Below are 22,300 nucleotides of genomic sequence, written 5' to 3' on the forward strand. Positions count from 1 at the left end.
GTTTTTTTCCACTGGCGTTGAATTTTCAGATAGCCGTTTAAGTTGGTTGTTGTTGGCCATACCTTCCGCGATTCACAGCTCGGGTTCTTTTACTGAATCCGCCCTGAAAGGAGATCTCTTGCCGGGCAAATACGACACGACGGTTGATACCCTCCGGAGGTGGCGCATTGAAGTCAACCGTTTGAGTTCCTTCAGAACGAGAATCACCGAACGCGTTACGATCGTCCGCGTTACAGTCTTCATATGAGCAGAATTACTGATAACCATATCATGTACCATCGCACGGAACAGGTAATAATTGGAAGACGCACTATCTGGGAAATATAGCGGGTACGGTAGCATTTCCCATTTAAGCGTATCTATGTAAGTTCTAACTACTTTGACAGTATAAGGCCGAGCGTTGTCATGCAGTAGAAGCACGTTTTTGGGCCTCTACTCGTACTGTGGCCAAACATCGCACAGAGCTCGGTCTGATCGCATTGATTGAAGTCGATACCGTTCCTTAGTGAAGGTTTCATTCGGTTTCAACAGCTTAGGGGCCGTCCACATACCACGTGGACAAATCTTTGACGATATTTACTCCCCCGTGGACAAATGCCCATATAATTTTTTTTTGTAAGGACCGTGGACATTACACAACCCCCCCCCCCCCCCAAGCTGTCCCCGTGGTATGTGAATGGCCCCTTATTAATAAATAACACCAACCTGATCCCACCAAATACACAGCACATTTCCTTATCTTCGCAGTATATAAATTCGGCCGAGCTGACGACGTAGAAGCATGACCGCACAGTCCCTATGATTTCCTTTTGTTAGGTTTGATGTAATTCGTTTTTGCCGCTAGAACAGTTGTTTACAGGCGGAAAACGATACTCAGCATCCCTTGGCTTCAAGTCATAATGAACCCAAATTCCTTGTTTTTGATTCATTCCCTAAGCATGCAATCGCTTGGAAATGGCTTGACGTGTAACTTATAATGCCGAAGCAAGTAATTCCTGCGTTTGGCATGGTTCCTCATCGAGCAATTCCTTTAAATCTGCGTCATGGAAGTTTTTTGGCCTTCCTTCACGCAGACAGTTGTCAACACTGCAATTACGGTCTTTAATGCAATGGATGCAATCATGATACGTTGATTCACCTAAAGCAGCGTTTCTGTTAACATTTTTCAACTCTCGATGCGCTTCAGTCGCCGTTTTCTTTGAATGAAATGAGAATAAAAACTTTTGTCGCAAATGACGATTATTTCGCACCAAATCAGACATTTTCACATAGCTAAAAGTATATGACGCCGGAATGAAATCACTAACGTTTCAAACAGTTTTGTTTACCATATGTCTCAGCTTGATTTATCTCGTTTTAGAAATGTCAAAATCGACCAGCACTTACTATTGGCGCCATCTATTGATAAAAAGCGAAGACTAAGTTTTGCAACTGATAGATTGAGTAGAGTCATGAAATAAGTATCAATTTTCATATCAAATCTCAGTGAATCCTAAGCCACCATAAAAACAAGTGCAGCTAGTTAAAAAATAAGTTGAAATATGGTAAGGAATGGCTTTAGTAGGCTTGAGTCGGAAAAAACGGGCCTCAAACTGCTAAATTTTGGATCAATATCGACAATTTTAATGACAAGAACGAAAACTCTGATTAACTAGCTGTCTTACGAATATATAAAACACCGTTCAACACAGACAAATCATTGAGTAAACATAAATCGAAATTGCAGCCGTTCAGGCGCCACTTCTGGTACTGCAGAAAACAGAAAACAGAGAAACAGAAAGAGATACTGCTTAAAATAGGTTCAGGGTGACTGGAATAGTGTCCCTCGATTCTAAACTTCAATTGATTGGTGTTATAGTTTGCTAAATCAGTTTTACAATCTGAAAACAAGTGCTGACAGAGAGAAATATAATAAACGAATTGATATACTTATGTTTGTATTTCACCTTACACATTTCGAGTATTTCGTCTCAATACTTCGGTGGCTCCTAAAGCTTCTTAAAATAGGTTCACTACCCTATAATTTCGTCAATAAATAGAAACAGTTCAGTCTAATTAGAATTCCACTGAATCGAGCTTTTCAGTAAAATAAATTTTGAGGGAAATTTTCCATCTATTGGACCAAAAACCATTTCCAGAATGAATAACGAGAAAATGGCTTTCGAAGGCTAAGCGGTTAAACTACATTACATCATTATTTCCCAAAACTACCAAACTAGTTTTCGACGAAAACAGCCCTATCATGCTAATTTGATATTTGCAGCGAACAATGCTTACGGGTGGAGAATAAAACGTTTCGAGGAAGACTCTCATCGATTTACCCTTCCATTTTATGTAGACTATATTATCCTGCTCCGGCTGCGAGGTGGCATTGTTCCGAAAAGCTTCGGAGTGTCCTCAAAGAGAGCAAAGTTAAACCGTTCATTATTTCTGCCCATCAAGATTGGGTGGCACCCCGTTTCGTGTGATATACTTGCTCATTTTTGACGGTGGGACGGCGAGGAGATCAACACTCCTCAGTGTTGATAGAGTGCCACATTGTGACACTATCACACCATTCCTTTCCCGATACCTACCTTCGGGAGTGTCTTCTCTAGGCGTCGTTTCTCACTCGCATACACACACACTGGGTGTCACCGTTATCATGACACATGATGATCTAGCTCGTAACTCGCTTCAACCTCTCGCCAGTTTGCTCTTGTCACACGTTGTGGCTTACAGAATAGGTTAGGGTTTCATAACCTAGATAGATAAAATTTTGATTTACAGCTGTCATAGCAAAATCTAATTCAATATTATTCATAGTTACGAATAGCAGCAAATCACTTATTCAAACGTGCTTCCAAGTTTTTGACATTTAATATTTGTTGAGGTTTCTAATTTTTATCTCTGTCGAAACTAGAATGTTACAAATGTTAAAAACTCCAGGAAATCAAAAATGTTAAGAAAGCAAAGCAAGTGTTGTTAGATAATTGCCCAAATTATTTCCAGAAGAATCAAATCCTGAACTCTGCAATATGCGAAAAATAACAATTCTGCCAATGTTGCTCTACTCAAGCAAGTGGTGAAAACTTGTATGCAGCAATTTGGCCCTGAATTGATGTCAGCACGAAGCTTTCTACCTCCGAAGAGAAGTTTCGTTCAAGTACGGTCCGATATATCACCATAATGAAAGCACAGGAAATTGTTCAACCATCAATTTCCGACCGAATTGTGTGCTCCCCCTAGAACGATTGCATGGATTGAAAAGCAAACTTAACCGCCAGTCATCAGCAGAGCAAACAAAAAAAGAGGGTTGAAGTTTGCTCCGCCGGAGCATGCAGATCAAGCGACGAAATATTTATTTATTCACGGTACCGCATGCAGAATGTGAATATGCGAAATCGTTTTTGGAAGGTAGTAAGGTTCAAAGAAATATTTTTCAAGGAACATTTATTTGACCTATCAATTAATGAAGTCTTAGAAGTATACTTTACATTTTTAAGAAAGAAATATAAGAACAAAATAATGCAGTAATAGCCCCTAATTGAGCTGCAAAAGGTACTAAATCGATACCCAATTAATTAGGCCGTTTTGATTTTGGGCTGATTTTGAGGGCAAGCGAAGCCTATCGACACTTTTTGCGGCATCAGCAAAAAAGAAACCTCCCAAATCATGAAAGCTTCATCTATTTGCTGCGATTAACTTCCTACGTTACTATCGGTGAACCGAGAGCACTTACATGTTTAAAAGGCTTTCAAGCTTCGATCCGATCAAACATAAGCCGATATGCGAAACAACACATGGATTACCAGGAAATATGCAGTAGAAAGGACGTTCGATGAAGCAGGTTCGACAAAAAAAGCCACCGAATGAGTAAGCGCGTACTTGCGTATATTTAGCTCCATGAATGTATTGCAGAAACGCAAAAAAAAGCGAAAGTCTACAACCGCCGGCTAAAAATCAATTTTCAACCGCAGCTTTCTCCACTACCATTCAACCCGAACCATCCCCTTGAAGCAATGGAACTGCCGAGGGTAAGTAGACCGGATGACGTCGAGCAGATTTCAATAGATGGATCACGGATGGATGAGCTTCATGATGTTCGAATATTTTGCCCGTCACAACCGAGCGATTCATTAATATCATGAATCCCGTGATTGGATGGGAAGTGAAGCCTTTCGACGGAACTGGTAACTTTTGATCGTAGACGAGAGAGAGAGAGAAAAAAAGAGGGAAAAAATATCCCACTGCCAACAAGACGTACTCGTCGTACATATGCCGACCAAACCGACCGTTGGTTTTCGAATTGCCGCAGGGTGGGACGCAGCGCAAGCATACGGCATAGAGGTCCACTTCAGCTGCAATCTGTTTAATCAGTTACCCTCGCACGTAGCGCAGTCCAGTTTGTGCAAACAAATGTTATCAATTTTATTCGGCCCAACCTACTTGGTATGGAAATACAGAAATTTGCATTCGTATTTGCGCGTTGACATTTACTTTGTGTTGGCATTCCCATTCATGGCCGAAAGCAATGATTTATCATCGAAGATATGTTGAGTTTTATATTGACATTCATAAAGAAGCTCCGGATTTGCATTTTCTGTTTGAGACTCGACCTTTCAGTATTTGCGGTGTCCCTGAAAAGGACCGTTATAATTGTTTTTTTTTTTTTTGTGGACCAAAATGGTAATATTTTATACAAAATATAAGAACGATTTCAATCGAGTATTAGCAATACTCTGCTAAAAACTCAGAATCCATATTAGAAAAATCATTAAGCTTAATTCAAAAGATTTGTTGGTCTTGAAAAAGACAGTTTATATGTAGATTTCGAAGCGAATTTGGCGATGTAACTGTCTACATCTTACGACTGCTAGGACGAAATAAGTTATTTTCAGACTGATCATTTTCTAAACCGCAGCCTAAAGCAGCTGCTGATGATAATTATGAAGCAACACGAAAGAGCAAGCTGTAGTGCCGCGTTTCCGGGAGCGCTTTGTAACCAACGGTTACAACCGTCTTCTCAAAGCCAAACAAAAAGGTACAAGCCAAATGTATGACAAAATTCGATGCCATTTTGAGCGTACCCTATATTGTTGATCCACCTCACAGCGTGAGATGTCGCCGCTCGTTACCCAGGCTCATTTCCAAATCCGAAGAGTTTTAGGAGGAGGAGATAAATGAACAGGCCTGGATGGCGGGGGAATTTGGGTCAGCAAACATAGTAGTGGGAGTGATTGTAAATAAATTAAAAGAACCAGTTTAGCAATTATAATTTGCTCAGGGCAACAATACAAAAACCTTTTGGTTTATATGATTTAAACATAAGTTGAACGTTTATGGAAAGATTTTTTTATTATTAAAAGAGAGCGCATGTGAGCTCCTAATTTACTAGCGCTTTCCATAGACTATTGCTTAGCAGCTTCCAAATTAAGACGCGCAAAATCACTCCCAAAGATAAATATAACCCCCATTAGAGTTAGGATAACTAACGGTCGATTTGAAGCACGTCAACTGTGGTCCGAAATGTGCCAGAAGGGTCGCTTACGCCGAAACGCATCGTAAAAACAATAGCGGCCAGAGTACCGCAAACTGCGGTAGGATACATCCGGGGAAGTCTTGAGAGTTGAGAGCGAAGCTATAAAAGGGAGTTAGAGCCACATGGGCGGTCGCTTATATTAGGCAGACAAAAAGTTACAATCGGGCAAAAGTGAAGTATAGTGAAGAAGTGCAGCATCGCGGAGTCGTGGACTTAGGTCCCGGAAAAGTGCTGGCAGAAGATCGGATCATCAAAACGCTAGAGATCGGCTGACCGGGCCATCGCCCGATAATTGTTAAGGCGGTGCTCACTTCGCTCGTAAAAAAAAACCCACTCCAGAATTGTGCGCGGTTTTAAAAAAAACCTAGATTAATCCACCTAGCGGTCAGACCCAGCCTTTCTCATTTAAACTTATTATTTGTAAAAATAGATTTACATGAACGCTTCAATCCAATAAATGTATATTCACTTTTTGGGTTCTAAAATATTGATGTTGTAATAGAAGTATAAAATATGATATAAAATTTGATGTAATGTAAATGCTCGAAAAGTAGCGAAACAAAAGAAATGACTCTTAATTTCGAACAATTCAATCACGTGCAATACCGGGAACATTCAAATGGTACGATACCACATTCAAATTATATTGTGGCCACATATATTGATCAAAGCAGGTATAGTTTTAAATAGCCTTTGAATTTCTTTTCTTTCCATAACTTTTGAACCACATATCAAATTGTTATGAAGTTTGTTATTTGTAAGTTTGAGAGATGACTCGTTTGTATGACACTAGTTATTGTCAAATAAGTCGTGTAATCTTTAAGATAATAGAATTTCGTTGTTTTATTTACAATTTAATACATAACGGTTGCATAGTTCGATTATAATCAAATGAAATGGGAACGTATAGGGCAGCCAAACTTTGAAACCACGTGTTAAATCATAATTCATCAGTTAACCCTTAACTAGCCCGTTCATCTGATAATATCAAATCGGTTGTGTACTTTCTGAGATAATGAAGTTTCGTGATTTTCACAATTCGGTACATTACAGACGAAGTTACAGTTTGATTACAGTAAAATTCAATAGGGTGTTATGAGTCAGCTAGACCTTTCATTTGACACTAATTTCGTGAAAATCGGTTCAGCCATCTCTGAGAAAAGTGAGTGAGTTTATGTATTCTTCGAAATATGTTTCTTTTCATAGCTAGATTTCACATTTTTAAACATAACAGGCAAAGTAATATTCCGATTGCAAAAGAAATCAATAAGGTCTTATGGGGTAACTAGACCTTTCATATGACACTGATTTTGTAGAAATAGGTCCAGCCATCTCTGAGAAACATGAGTGAAACTAAACAGTATCCAGAAGACGTTACTTTTCATAACTTTTGAACCACACGTTCAATCTATATAAAATTAAAAAGTTAAGGGTTTTTAAGATAGCCCGTTCATTTGATACCAATTTTATTGAAATCGGTTGTGTGGTTTCTGAGATATTGATGTCTCGTGATTTTTACATTTTTAAACATAACCTCTAAAATAAAAATCCAATTACAATGAAATTAAATAGGGTCTTTTGGGGCAACTAGAACTTTCATTTGCATATAATTTTATTGAAATCGGTCCAGCCATCTCTGAGAAAAGTGAGTGAGTTTAAGTAGTCTTCGGGATATGTTTCTTTTCAAAGCTGGATTTCACATTTTTAAACATAACAGGCAAAGTAATAGTCCGATTACAAAAAAAATCAATAAGGTCTTATGGGGTAATTAGACCTTCCAAATGATACTGATTTTGTGAAAATCGGTTCAGCCATCTCTGAGAAACATGAGTGAGATTAAACACTCTCCATAACACGTTTGTTTGAATAACTTCTGAACCACACATTCAATATTCATGAAACTCAAAAGTTAAGGGTTTTTTAAGTAGTTCGTTCATTTGAAACCAATTTTGTTGAAATCGGTTGAGTAGTTTCTGAGAAATTAATGTTTCGTGATTTTCACATTTTTGAACATTACCTCTAAACTAAAAATCCGATTGCAATGAAATTCAATTGGGTCTTATGGGGCAACTAGACCTCTCATTTGCAATTAATTTCATGAAGATCGGTCCAGCCATCTCTGAGAAAAACGAGTGAGATTGGGAGAGCGTTACATACACACACATACACACACACACACACACACACACACACACATACAGAAAATGCTCAGCTCGTCAAACTAAGACGATTGATATACGAGATTCGACCCTTTGGAGCACTTTTATACCTTTGGTTTTTCCAGTGATTGCTATACCTTTCTAGGAGAAAGGCAAAAAGAACCTAGTGTCACGTGTCGCGAAAGACCGTCCATCAACATACGGTCCGTGTTCCGATAGTAGCCAATCACCACGTTCAGGTGAACATTTTGGATCTCCCTGTAGTGCGGAGTTTATTTCTACCAACATCACGGGATACAACGTGCTTCCCCGATCGCAGGCACCCATCTCTCAGCAAAGGTGCGTTCCAGCTTCGACTCTCTTCCTCGAGTGACGTTTGGTTCAGCCATACAATTTGTACGACAGCCGCCGCCCGATCATCACCGTAAGGCGCCCACCCATCCGACGGCCGCAACGTGAAAGCAATATTTTTGAGAGAAACGAAGAAAAATGTTTCAGCTTCACTACAGCCGTTTAAACCTTTCGACTGCCAGCACGAAACAAAACATAATTTCTAATATTTCTCGCGTAATTTTTCAAAAGGACCTAAGTAACAATGAGAGATTCTCTCCTCTCTCACTTTGTTTCGTTAATTACGTCGTCATCATAAATATTTTCCAAGCTTTCTTCCCGTTAATCGAGAGATTGTAATACTGTCTTGCTTACTATGCATTGAGTGATATGAAAAATGGAAAATATAACATAGTTATTGATCAAAGAGAAAGTAAACAAAGAGAGTCTCTCAATGTTAGATAAGTCCTTTTGGAAAATTACGCGAGATTTAATGATTTAGTCGGCTATTGTGAGACCCAGAATAACCTAAAATTACTGGTCTGGTGGCCGAAAACAAAAGAAAGAGTTGCTCAAGATAAGTTAGAAAAACTTCAAAGGCTAGCTACTCTCTCAATCACGGGTGCAATGAGAAGTACACCAACCAAAGGCATTGGAAGCTTTACTCTTTGGAGTCCAACTTGACAAACACTTCCATTTGATAGTCAGACAAAGAGGTTTATCACACCGAACGGTTCTATGACTCGCAAAATACTGGAGCTTTCAAAGAAAGATCTAAGCACATATACTGGTCTAATAACAAGCAATTGTCCAAGCCGTTATCACTTGAAGGCTATGGAAAAACTTCAGGATGATTCATGACGCTTATGTGGCCTGGAAAAAGAAGACTGGGAACACCTGTTATGCCGGTGTCCGGCAAATATTAGTTGAAGATATAAGTTCGTCAATAGGGGGCTATTAGAACCCTCTGAAATCTGGAGATCAACTCCCTGTACGGTTATTTGCTTCATGCGAAGTGTAATACCAGACTGGACTAATGCTATTGGTCATATAGTGACGGCCACTTTCAATAGGGGTACGTTACCCTGACATAGCAGAATTAAAAAGGAGCATATGTCACTAAAAGATCAAAAAAATGGTCGCAGTGATAAAATACCCAACAAAAAAAAAATTTAATGTGTCTTCAGTTGACTCTGGCCTCCTATTAGCGCTTCAGTATTATCTCAGGTGCCATGGATCCTACTCTTCTCAAGTGCGCTCCAGGATGCGAAAAAAATGTTTTATTGATGACACCTGTTGCATCAAGCATCGCCGGCAAATCTCGATAGAATTAAGGTCCGGGCTTTGGAGAGGTCATTCCAACACTTGATCTTCATGGCAATATGCTTTAGATCGTTAACCTGCTGAAATACGAACTACTCTTCAAAACCCGTCTAGATCAGCGAGACGTCCGGATTTTCTTGTGTAGTGTTTATGTAGTAATCTGCCGTAAATATCCCGTTGATTTACATCAGACTTCCCACTTCACTCCACGAAAAACATAAAAATACTTCTAGAACATCTCATTTCCTTCGCCACGCTCCACTGTACCGTTCTTGTGACGCTCCTGCTTCCGCATTCGATCTGCACCACAGCCCAAATTTCGATGCGTTCGTCCAGAGATCCGTTTTCCAGCGGGAGTAGGCATGCTTTTAGCAAATTTAAGCCATTTTATTTTGTATATCTTGCGCTTCCGAACATCTTTACTATTCAACCCTACAGACAGCGACGAACTGTTTAACAGGATTCTAGGACAGGATTCAGGAGCTGAAGGGTCTCCTAAATCTCGCATCTCGCCTATTTCACGCATCCGTTTTGCAATTCCTGTCCCCGGCTGGGTGATCCACCACTCGTTCTTAGTTTTGCCTGGCTGAGTGTGTACTTTCTAGAGACAACCGCGAATCACCAATTTTACTTCAAAACAAGCAAAAAGTCGAAACATAAACAATAGAAAGGTTGTTCAATTTTTGAAGTGGTTTGTGTTCTTTTCTGTTTTTTTTTTCAACTCAAATCGAATTGTTTTTCTTTGAGTAGAACTCTTTTTTCAGTGGATACTCCAAAGATGAAACTTTGGAGGAAAAATACAAAAAAATCAAATATCAAAGTAGTGAAAGAATTTCCAAACTTGATATGATGAGCACATTATTTAACCTATAATTGTGAAAAAGTGATACAGGCAAACTTCGATTTAAGGTACTCTCGTTATAAGGTACCTTCGATATAGCGTCACTCGATATAAGGTACTTTTTACCTCGATATAAGGTACATATTTATATTATGTTACAAATAACTCCGAAATTGTTATGGAAACTTCTATAAACAACATACTGGTTATCTTGTCAACATTTCTGCTTACTATTGATTATTTAGGGAGTGTCCATAAATTACGTTACACTCAGCGGAAGTTTGGAAAAACGTACTAAAAATTAATTTTGCCGAAAAAAACATGATATAGTGTGGATGGGAACGGGGGAGCAGATAAAAAAAATTAACTTGAAGTTTGACCCCTGAACAATCTGTGTGAAATTGAAAATACAATGCTCGAAAAAATGTTCCAAACCCAGTATTTCTTTCATAAACCGCACTAGAACACTCTCTCAGCTGAAACAAGTTTTGATTTAAAAAAGAGCATTTTTATCAAAAACGTCATAGAACCTAGGAAAAAGTTGAAAATATGCTTAAAGTATGTTCGGCAGAATAATGTATTTTTCAAATATGAAAAAATGCCTAGGACATAGTAGGCCTCTTAAAACACATCCCAAATAGTTTATTGGTATTTGTTTTTTTAGACATTTTGAGAATGTGCGTTTATGAAACTACCTGTATGTGGTCTATTTTCATGAGATAGAACCAAAGTATCTTCAGCAAAGTTTTTCTACATAAAATTACCTAGAACTTTGCTAAAGATTTCACTTTGATTTGGTAAGTAAGAAAATAAATAAAATTATCATCTCACTTTCAGGCAGATTAATCAAGAATCTATTTGCATCAAAAGTTTTCCCTTGAGATATAAACAAAATTTGTCAAATACACTATAGCATTTAAATGGCATTTTTACACTCAAAAGGATCGTCAACGTTTTTCACATTTTAAACCACTATGCAATGTGCATTTCTGGGCCACTTTTATGTGTAATGAAAAATTAGTTCAAACGGTCATTTTAAAATTCAACGAGGAAAATGCAAGCTTTAAAATCCTAAGGAACGGAGAAATAATTGAAAAAGATCTCAAGCCGTAAGCAGATATTCATGGTTCTTATTCATTGAACCAAAAATTAAAATAACAACAAGAAGAAAAAAAAGGAGTATTTTCGATACAACAATGTGTATGTTTGTAAATAATTGGTAAAAAAAACTAGTAATAATAACATAATGGCTTGAGTTTTTTTCAAATTTTAATGCTCTAGACTACCTTTTTTTGACGCGGCATTTGAATTGTATTTAAAACAAGTCGGTTCACACTTATAGTTGGATACTATTTCCAAAATAAACTATACGTAGACAAAAGACAACAAAATAAAGTGTTTGAATCCCTATTATTGAAAATGTTTCATGATTCGATATAAGGTACAATTCGATGTAAAGTACAAATCAAAATTCGAAATGTACCTTATATCGAAGCTTGCCTGTATCATTAAAAAATGGCCTGCCTCTAAAACCCAGGTATAAACTGCACCTTAGTCGTTTGTTCCGTGCAAATTATGTTAGGCTATGTTGAGTTTTATAAATGTTTTCCATTTAACCTGGAACTTGCTTTAATATTTTTTTCGGCCTATAAAATTCGCAGAGTTTAGTTGAGTTATGAACTTCAAGTGTTGGGGAGGTTACAGAGTCCACTTTGCCAAGCGAGTGATCGAGCAAAACTCAGCTCATGTATTTAAGAGCGGATGTGCGGAGCATCCGTCGATCTTGCGCTGTTGGGATAACTCTTGAAATCTGCAGGGACGCGAGAAAATAAAACCGCTACTCACGAGACGTGAAGGCAGGTACTAGAAAAAGAGGTGCGAGTTCGGGCACTCACCTCAGAAATGAATCTCCAGCTTAAAAACCTGGATGAAATCACCGAGGGGTGCAACGTTACACAAACCCTCTAGGAGAAGTGCGAGGTCGAGGAGACCACTGAGTCAATCCGCCCCCGAAAGAGTCCAGCGGGGACCCAGGTGGCCGCTTTCCGACTAACATCGACAGAAGCGAACCTGGTTCTGAAAACAGCCAAACTGAAAGTTAGTTAGTCAGTAAGTCGCTTTGTCAAACTACAACAACCGAACGTTTGCTTCAAGTGCTTTGAGGAAGGGCATAGGACCTGGTCCTGTAAGGGGGCTGACAGAAGTAAATTGTGCTGGCATTGTGGTGGTGCAGGTCACAAAGCAAAAGACTGCGGGGAACCTCCCTAGTGCCTGTTATGTTCCGGGAAACGGGACTCCAAGCAATCTATCCAATCAGGTAAACGGCTGGGCAGAGTGTACCTGCAGTACAACCCGTACTAGTTGGCATAAAATAGACCCGTGGTACCAGCCGGGATACGAGTAACCAAGCGAAGATCATGGTAACCAACCCGTGGTGAGACCTTGGTCGTATGCTGACAGGGGAGGGGAAGGTGGGCTGAACTCCTGCTTTCTGAGCGTCTGTTTCCCAGGTTAGGGGCGGCTCATAACAGTGTCTGACCTGGAGCGGGCGGCTGAATAAAGAAACGTGCTGTCTCAAATGCTACACCCAAGATGGCAGCCCCATCACGAGACTCGATAGCGTAGTCCTAGTAAGGCAACCTACCTAAACAATTACACTACGAACATTCAAGAAAATATAGCTCGGAACAGTTGGCATGGACCTAGGCAACGAAAAACGGACTACGAGTGGAAACTCGGAACCTGGAACTGCAAGTCGCTAAATTTTGTGGGCGGAGACAGGGTACTGCTCGAGCAGCTAGAACCTCGCAAGATCGGCATCGTGGCTCTGCAGAAGATCTGTCGCAAAGGTGAGCAGTGGAGTAACCAACGAGCTGGGAACGGGTTTTTGTGTTATTGCCAGAATGCACGATCGCGTGATCAATTGGAAGGTGATCAACGAGAGGATGTCTGTTGAGGATTATAGGTTGTTTCTTCAACTAAAGTATCACCAACGTGCACTTCCCGCACGAAGGTAGACCTGACGACGAGAAGGAATCGTTCTACGCGCAGTTGGAGGCAACATACGACGGCAGCTCGTCACGGGACATCAAGATCGTCATCGGGGATATGAACGCCCAGGTAGGTAGGGAAGCGATTATAGACTGGTGATAGGGCCTCACCAGAGATGCCAGATGTTTTCGAAAAATGTCTGTAATTGCTCGGAAAAAAAATGTGCTCGAAACTGAAAAAAAATCTATCCGTGATTCGAAAAAATTTCGCTCGCGTTGTCAAAAGTCTGTAAAAATCTGCACACATTATAAGATTATTGTCAGCAAGCGATGGTGAGGAAGAAAAGAGCTTGGAAAAATTATCTAAGTATGGCCACAAGAGAGAACGCGACCAGCCGTGCCACGAAATGAAGTGACCACGCGGAGAAAGAAGCGCCAGCAGAAGGACAGAGATCGCGAAGAGCTGGGGCAACTGTTTTGGGCTAACGATACACGCAAGTTTTTTGAAAAAGTGAACCAATACCATAGAGGCTACACACCGAGTCCAGATATGTGTAGGGACGTGGAGGGAAACCTGATCACAAGCGAGCGCGAGGTGGTTGATAGGAGGCAGCAGCTCTTCGATGAGCACCTCAATAACGGAGCAACGGAAGGAGGCAGAAAGGAAGTTATCCTCGGAGTGCCTACATACGACAGTAGTGTCTCAGTTCGCGATACTAGAAATAAATGCGTCGAAAACCAAGTATATGAGAGGAAGAGGCTCGAAAGAATATAACACTCGCCTCCCACAGACGGTGATCAAGGGCGGCGACGAACTCAAAGTGGTAGAGGAGTTCGTATATTTGGTATCTCTGGTAACCGCCGACAATAACACAAGTAAGGAGGTCCAACAACGTATTCAAGCTGGAAATCGAGCCTACTTTGCCCTTCGCAGGACGCTTCTATCCAGGAGCATACGCCGCCGCACGAAACTGACGATTTACAAAACCCTTATTAGACCAGTAGTTCTCTATGGACTCAAAACCGTGACGCTGTTCACAGAGGACATACGCGCACTGGCCGTATTTGAACGGAAAGTGTTGCGGTCAATATTTGGTGGAGTACAAACCGAAAGCGTAGAGTGGCGTAGGCGTATGAACCAGTGATGCCACATTTTCAACAGTACTTTGAAGCCCAAAAAATCATGTCACCTTGATAGAAATTGAAAAAAAAAACCTGTATAAAAATCTGCATACGTATGTACTGGACACAGCCTTCTTGAAAAAAAAATGCAATATAGCTTGTTTACGCGTAGCATTGAAATATAATGACACCTTCGACACATTTAACAACATTTGAGTTTATGTTTGTTTTTTCAACTATATCAGTAAGTTAAATTAACGACCTCAGGAAAACCTAAAAAATCTGTATAAATCTGTATTATTTCCATAAAATCTGTAATCTGTATATGCAGAAAAACATGTATGAAAAACATGTTGAAAATCTGTATAAATGCAGATAAATCTGTATATGTGGCATCATTGGTATGAACCACGAGCTGCAGATACTACTTGAAGACCCCAACGTGCTAGATGGCTTGACCAGGTTGAAACGGATCTGCGAGTATCGAGTAGCCCAGGACCGAGTAGAATGGAGGAAAGTAGGTAAGCAATCTATGGGAGGCGCAGACCCGAGGTGCCCAGCCGGTAAAACCAGAAAGGATGACGCAACTGAACCTGAGCCACTGCTTCGCGGCCCAACAGCCACTGAGTCATTGTCGAACATCGCCATCGAATCGTATCTCTACCGCATTCCTTTCGGAAACGCTTACTGAGTCGCAGATAAGCCCAGTATGGCGGCCATATGAAGAGCAGGTTCCCGGTTCAGGAGATTGTGTCAGCTTCAAACAAAGGATACGCGGCTACCAAGGTGAAAGGAATACTGTACTGCAGTTGTTAAACTCCGCCACGTTGGTCTTTCGACAGGTTCGTTCAGATAGTCGTCCGTAACGATTATACTTGCAGTTTTGAACAACGAAACTATTATACTCTACAGTTTGTATCAATTGTGCATGTAGTTGCTGAGTAATACGAGTTTGAAGGTCATTTGTCGAGGTAAAATCGGATTTCTCCCCGCCGGGAATGGGTTAAGCTAAATAGTGGGAAAGTCGCTGTACGAATCAGAGGGGTCAGATCGCTCTGGAAGCTTTGGCAAAGCTCAACTTAGATCAGGCAACGTTAGAACCAAAATTTCATTCAGTAGAAATGGTTTCGATCATCGACGTTACGTTCTCCAACCCAGGACTGATCACGAACTGGATGGCTACACCAATACCAATCATCACTCGTTTTGCTATAGTGTACACCACAATGAGAGGCGGCAAGCAACGGGTAGGACCAACACTTCAACCGGGTGGAAGATATCGCATTTCAATGTCGAGGTAATTCAGAAGGCATAAAAAGAAAGCTCGAGGAAAGAGCCGGAGGGAGGCAGTAGGCTCCACCTGAGTTCTGACCAATTAGTTGCCACACTATCGCGGGCATATGAGTCCACCATATCTTGGACACACCAGTCTGCGAAAGGAAAGTCACCAGTATGGTGGTAGACTGACGTGATAATAAACACCCGCAGTGCGTGCCGCCGTGCAAACCGGAGAATACGACGTGCGCAAACCGCTGAATTGTTATTCTCAGGCTCCCCCACCACTTACCCTTTTTTTAACTTTGAATTCTATAATACCTTTGCGTGATTTTCTTTTTGCAAAAAAAAGTCCCTCTTATCAATAAAACTGACCAGAAGGACGCACAACGAAACTTCTCCAGGAAATTATAATTGTGCGATATTTGACAGGAGGAACGAAGCTTGCTATAGAAAAGCAGATAGCGTGTAAAAGGAAGGGTAAAATCACATTACACACAAGCACGGATGAAATTATAATAATAACCATGCCACTTCTTAATAGTGGTATTGCTAATAATAGAAACGCGGGATACAGTAGACACCCGGGCATATCTCACAATAGATCAACGATTCTGGTCGCGCAGTGAGGGAATCCGTACAGAACAAAAGTCCCTGGCTTCCGGCTGTCGAGTCCCACGTCCGACGGTCCAGTATCTCAAGCACAGACCATGGCTGGTCAGCCAACCTGCTGGACATCCAATTCGTGATCGACAACTGGATGCTCCACTTCAGCACTCAGCGTAAAAGAAGTGGCGCTAATGCGCAATCGCCACGCTTGACGTGAGGAATGTATTCCCTGCCTGCTTGGACTGCATAACTGTCGCGCTTAGGAGCATCCATGTACCGGTGTCGTTGTACAAGATTTTGGAAAATTATCTCCGGAATCGAGTACCAGTTAACAATACGGAGGAGGGTCAGAAGTGCGTCCCACTAACCGCAGGAGTACCGCAAGGCTCAACCCTGGGCCGGTGTTATGGAATGTCATGTACGACGGAGTGTTGAAGCTAAAGTTCACTCTATTATCGGCTTTGCGGAGGTCTTCGGTGAGTCGATCGTAGAGGTCGAGTTGGCGACCGCGCACTGCATACGCAAGGTCGAGAACTTTCATTGCAATGAAAGAGAAGAATTTTGGTGTGATGCAATAAAATTAAATTGAATCAAATTCCAAAAATCTCATTTAAGAGGGTTTCCGCATCAGCCGGAGGTATTGTTTTTAATTTTTTTTTCTCAAAGTGAAAAACGACGCAAAGAAATAATTATATGCATTAATTTTAATAAGAGTTCGAAGATGAGAAATAAGATAAAAAAGCAAAGCCTAGGTGCTACGTTCCGATTCGGAACTCGACCTTCTGTTTATTATACACAGACTTCGCAGCCAACTGTAAAAGTGTACAGGACAATTGCGGGGCTAGCGCTACGATCCAGTCTCTCCCGAGCCGAGACTTGAACCAACGACGACTGGCTTACCAAATGGGATAATGGAAAATAAGATAAATATATTTAAAATAAAAAAAAAAAACAAGAAGATTAACAACCTTGCACGGCAGTTCGTGCTTGATTAGCGTACATGGTTACAAAAAAACTGCTTAGTATAAACACAAAACTACTTCGTTATAAAGACAATTAAATAACGCTTCATTCCGCCACATTTATTGAGACAATTTCAATGTTGTTTATGCTTTTGTTGCCAAATAAAGGATGGTTGTGTGCAAAACTACAACCGCAAGCAGGCCCAGAATGGGGAGGGGGGCAAAAGGGGTAAATGGCCTCGGTTACCTCGTATAGATTTTGAAAACGTGATTTTTAACTTTTCCAAAGCAAAATGCAGACGGCAACGTGGTTTCAAAATTTACTTACTGTAATGTAAAAAAGCAAACGCTACTACTATTTTTCGCCTTGGAATATTTTTAGCAAAAAGACCTCGAAAATATTTGCCCCGGGCTTGAAGGAACATAGACTTTTCCTTCGCAAATTGTGTAATCAGAAAGTCTCTTTGTTTTGAAAGGGAAGTATGTCCCGTCGGTCACAACGCATATTATACTACGAATCTAGTAAATGGCGGCCGTAACAGGACTATTGTTTCATACAAGTCGTGATTCGCCGGGAAAATCGACTTGACCATTTTATTTAGCCGCTGCCGCTGCGTCATTGCTTACAGCTCCGGGGCCAGTGAACGGAACTGCCACTTCCTGACACGTATGTTCATGTTCACCAGGCACTGTTTCACTGTTTGGCCGGTTGTACCGACCTCCCGGCCAAGCGCACACTAGATGTAACCGCTTTTTCCTGGGTCTTCCTCTTAAGCATCCTTTGGTGCTTCTTGTCGCTCAGAGTCGTGGGCCGTCTGGAACCGGGCTTTCTTTCGCTGCTCTGATTGTTGCTCAATAGTGCCAAGATGTAAAAAGGCGTATCTAGCGTCCACATAGTTCCGCACATGGCCGTTTTCGGCGTAGAGCACTGTGCAACGGGATACCGTTCTTTGAATGAGTTCATTTTTGAATGGAGTAGCTTACTGTTTTCGCCATCATAGTTAGAGATCGACTGATAGATTCATCAAATTTTTTCTGCTGACCCATGGGTTACTATGACTGATGCTGCATGGGTAGTTTCGCCATTTCCTGTGTAGGTAAACCCATAAAAAATCGGCAATTGTTGTCCATTTTTTTAATGCAAACGTTACTAACTCTTTTGTACGACACCGCAAACCGTAAACAAACAAATTCTAAACTAACAAATGAACCACGCAGGTAAGTTTCGTCACTGAACTCGCTCTCTGCCTACGTTATAGTATACTCGTTTCTGACGCACTACGCGATGTCTGGCTGAGTATACTACAACGCGGGTGCCGATTCATACAGCACGCAAAATGCAGCGTTGCAATTTCGATGCTCGTCGCTCCAGCCTGTTTCCTATAGGACTCAAATTGGCCACACTTTCATACACATATAGCAGTAAGAATTCGGCAATGGCATTTATCTATAAGGCGACGTCCATTAAGTACGTCACGCAAATTTTGATTGATTATTACTCCCCCTCCCCTCCTTGTCACATTTTGTCACACATCCCCCCAGGAGAAGATCGTCACGTCACAGCAACTCTCCTCCCCCAATCAAAAAATGGAACCATGAGTATGCTGCCCCAAAGTGCCTGCCAACAGGTCTCGAGGTTTGATACTTACTTGAGTTATTCGTTGTAAGTTGCAATCCCGGCTCAGGAGGAGCGTTAGTGTCAGAAGGATAGTAGCGATAGCCCCGCAATTGTCTTCTACGGTAAGATAAGCTAGACTATTTTGTATGAAAATAATTATGTCAATAACCTTTATCCAATACTAATAGAAAAAACTTTCTGAAAATAATGCGGTAGCTCTGAAAAGATTCGAAATGGCATCTGGCTCGATGTCCAGCCTCTGAATATCGTCCCGGTTCCTGAAAAACTCAATCCTTTAGTGTCCAGTGCCGTCTTTAGACGGCCAGCTTCAATCAATACTAAAAATATATTTATAAAGTTTCATAGTGGTTTTTCAAAGTTCGTCTGATAATTAACTTGGGCACTAGAGGGTCAAGTGGTAATTAACAATTGTTGACTGATTCCCAGAAATCAAAAGTTTTCGTCTTGGATTTCAAAATGACGTTTGGAGTTGATTTTCGACCCCTGGAAATTATTCTTTTTCCACAAATACCCGAAATGGATGGTTATCTGCATTCAAAACAAAACTGTACATTTTCCAACAGTACAATAGTTTACGTCAAAAAATTACAAATTTTCGCATTTGATGGACACGTAGCTAATTTTCCAATCGATCGTTGCAAAAACGAAGGAAATTCGTAGAAAACTAATTGGGTTATCAGTATTCGAAATTTGACAAAAATTTTTACATGTTCCAATGAATTTTTTTTATTTCAAACTCTTTCTCAGAAACCTGCCGAAAGACTTAGTTTGACTTCAAAATTTAGAAATGTTCAGGCACTAATTAAAAGACTTGCTTAAACTTGAAATGTGTCGTGCGTGACAAATAAACTGTTTTAATTGAGTCCAATACCTACCCAGAGAAGTTATACAATATATAATAGCTCGTAGATATGCCCTTCGAAAAAGCAGATTAATTTAAAATTCGAGATACAATTCAATAAAACTGTTACAGAATAAGCCTTTTTAAATATATAAGATATGGACATCTATATTTTCTTCGGCGGTAAAGCGGCAGATAAATCTCGAAAAGCTTCGAACTTCATCTCTAAGAGTATCTAAGATAATATTTGCTCCTTCTATTAGCCAGTTAAATTTAATAAATATGCACTATTTGTCCACCTTTTCACGTTGCTCGATCAAGTATCACTGATACTTGATCGAGCAACGTAAAAAGGTGGAAAGAGTTTCGGCGCTTAAATTGCGTCTTGAGATGACTGAAAGAGAACAGCAAGCCGAAGCGTCACGCAAAGGTGTCATTTTTGTTCACCGAAAAATATCAATGAAAATGTTACATTTGAAGTACGCATGATTATCCTTACTTATAAATTCTGCCTAAATCTCCATTTTTTATTCTGGACGAAATGCTGGAAATCGTAATTACAAATCTTAAGTTTGCCCCTCTTTCCAAGTCAACTATTTGCTTTTTGTTTTCTAGCTTTCTTATTAAAAACCGCAAATTTATCGGCCAGCAAAACGTTTCTTAAGGGTCGTGAATTTCGAAACTTTTAATTTATAAATTTTTCGATGGATAAATAGCAGAAACCTCTTGTACACTTTAGCAAAGCTATTGATCATATTAATCATACCAATGCCACTTTAAAACTGTAACAAATAAAATAGAACCTGGTTTCTACGGCACGGTTGACGAAAAAACGAATAAATTATGTACCCCAAGCAAGCAGAATGCTGTTGGAAACTCTATATCAGATGCTTTTGGAATCACGAAGGAGATATATACTCTTTTTATCTGAAAAATATAAGTATCTACTCTTGGAAAACTTTCATCTCATTTTTCGAACATTTATTTCCTTCATTTCCAGATAAACTTAGCGATGAAAACTGTTTTGAAGAAGACATACCTTTGCCAGTAAATAAGAACCAATAGCTGATAAACAGAGTTTCATTTGAATTCTATAAGCACTGTTCTCTTCGTAGTGGTAGAGCTCTTTTATTGAATCGACATTAATGAATATAACATCAAATCTGTCTGATAATACTTCTTCGAATAAATATTATCATTAAATGTGTGCAAGTGATCTGCTTCAAAACGTGCACCGCAGAAGTACACGGTAGAAATACCGATAAACTTCAAAGTGCGATTAAATTTCCAATCATAACGCGATTTCCTAGAAGTTTAACACCTATCAACGAATTGTAAGCTTACCGTACGAGCCAGCTCTCTTCTTCTGAATGTTCACTTCCAACGTTTTTTTGTGTTCAAATTTCAGTACCTACATTCAATCCAAACAGCAGCGGAAAAACTCCCCTTCGGTGCACTTTTCTCCGTCGACTATCTTCCGTGTTTTATTTACACTATTTCCCTGCTGGGAGTACAAACCAGGTAGCACTCTTGCTTGTATCTTTACACTCCACGAACGATGGATAGTAGCGAAAAAATCTCACTCCTCGCACCTGCCGAATCACACTTCAATCGCAGCCCGCATTTCCACTACAGTGAAATTTGAATTCTTACTTTCACTTCTTTCCACCAGCCAGAAAAATATTCAACTTATTAATTCTGTGTAGCTTCTGTGAATTTGAATCATTAGCACCCCAACTGGAGCAATACAAACTCTGGTTTCCGCGAAACGCCATCCAACCGAACAAAATAACCGCGATGATGTTTACCTTTTCTTCAATATTTCTCCACTCAACCGCGGGAACAGAAAAAAACGGCATGTACGCGTACCCGCGTACCAAACACCGTGAAATCCTCGTTCGCACTCCAGAAAACACAAAACAAAAATACCTACAGGCCAGGCAAGATTGTCGAAGCGAGCCGAATAAGCCGTTTAACCCGCGTTTTCCCGGGGCACAAGAGAGCACACTGGTCCACTCGCGGTCACGTTCAACAAACGAATGCCGCCAACCGGTTTTGGCACGCTATCGATGGTGATGGTGTTGACGATGATGGAGGAGCCGCATGGTGCCCGGTTTCAAGCGCATCAATCGTCGGGGTCCATCTCCACTTGGCACCTTCACTAGCTGTACTGATGCAGACAGTGGCAACAGACTCCGTGAAGCTTTCCACACCCCGAAGCAGCGGTTCGGTTTTCCCGAACCAACTCCAATACAGACGCAGCGACCGACTGTGAGCGAGGCTGGGAAAACGTGTGCGCTCGGAAAAATCAGCTGAGTCGACGGCACGGATCGGCCGTCATGTGTTGTTGTTTTCAAAACAGAGCCACCCAATCTGAAGCTACAGGTTGCATGCAGACCGGAGCCGGTCTGGGTGCACACAGTGAGAGGATTTTGAGAGCGGCGCGAGAGAGGACGACTTCCTGGAACGTAGTACAATGTTACAACGAGCGTAGATTTTAGACGGTGCTGTGGCCAAGGTTTGACGTTCAAACATAACTTCGAATGGGGTCCTAAAGTTTCAAACGGTTGTCTGATTTTTATATATCAGCTGGTGCAATTTTCTGAGCAAAACGTGATTTTTAAAAAATGTTTATCATTTTCCTTTGATTTTTAAATGAAGGAAAAAAATTTGCTCGAAATGCCTTAA

General features: G+C 40.6%; 1 protein-coding gene across 3 annotated transcripts in view; it reads right to left on the minus strand.

Moving 5' to 3' along the window:
• LOC129728746 (serine/threonine-protein kinase 32A) overlaps window positions 1-21,776 on the minus strand; it is a 302,204-nt gene extending 280,428 nt beyond the window's left edge. The window contains exon 1 of one of the 3 annotated variants that reach the window (XM_055687205.1): window positions 21,028-21,776. The gene's annotated coding sequence lies outside the window, so the exon portion shown is untranslated. Of the gene's footprint in view, window positions 1-20,651; window positions 20,778-20,956 lie in introns of those variants that run through there. The other 2 variants (XM_055687202.1, XM_055687211.1) reach the window with 2 other exon arrangements.
• Window positions 21,777-22,300: the final 524 nt, after the last annotated feature.

Source organism: Wyeomyia smithii, chromosome 1, assembly GCF_029784165.1.
Source record: "Wyeomyia smithii strain HCP4-BCI-WySm-NY-G18 chromosome 1, ASM2978416v1, whole genome shotgun sequence".
NCBI classification, from domain to species: domain Eukaryota; kingdom Metazoa; phylum Arthropoda; class Insecta; order Diptera; family Culicidae; genus Wyeomyia; species Wyeomyia smithii.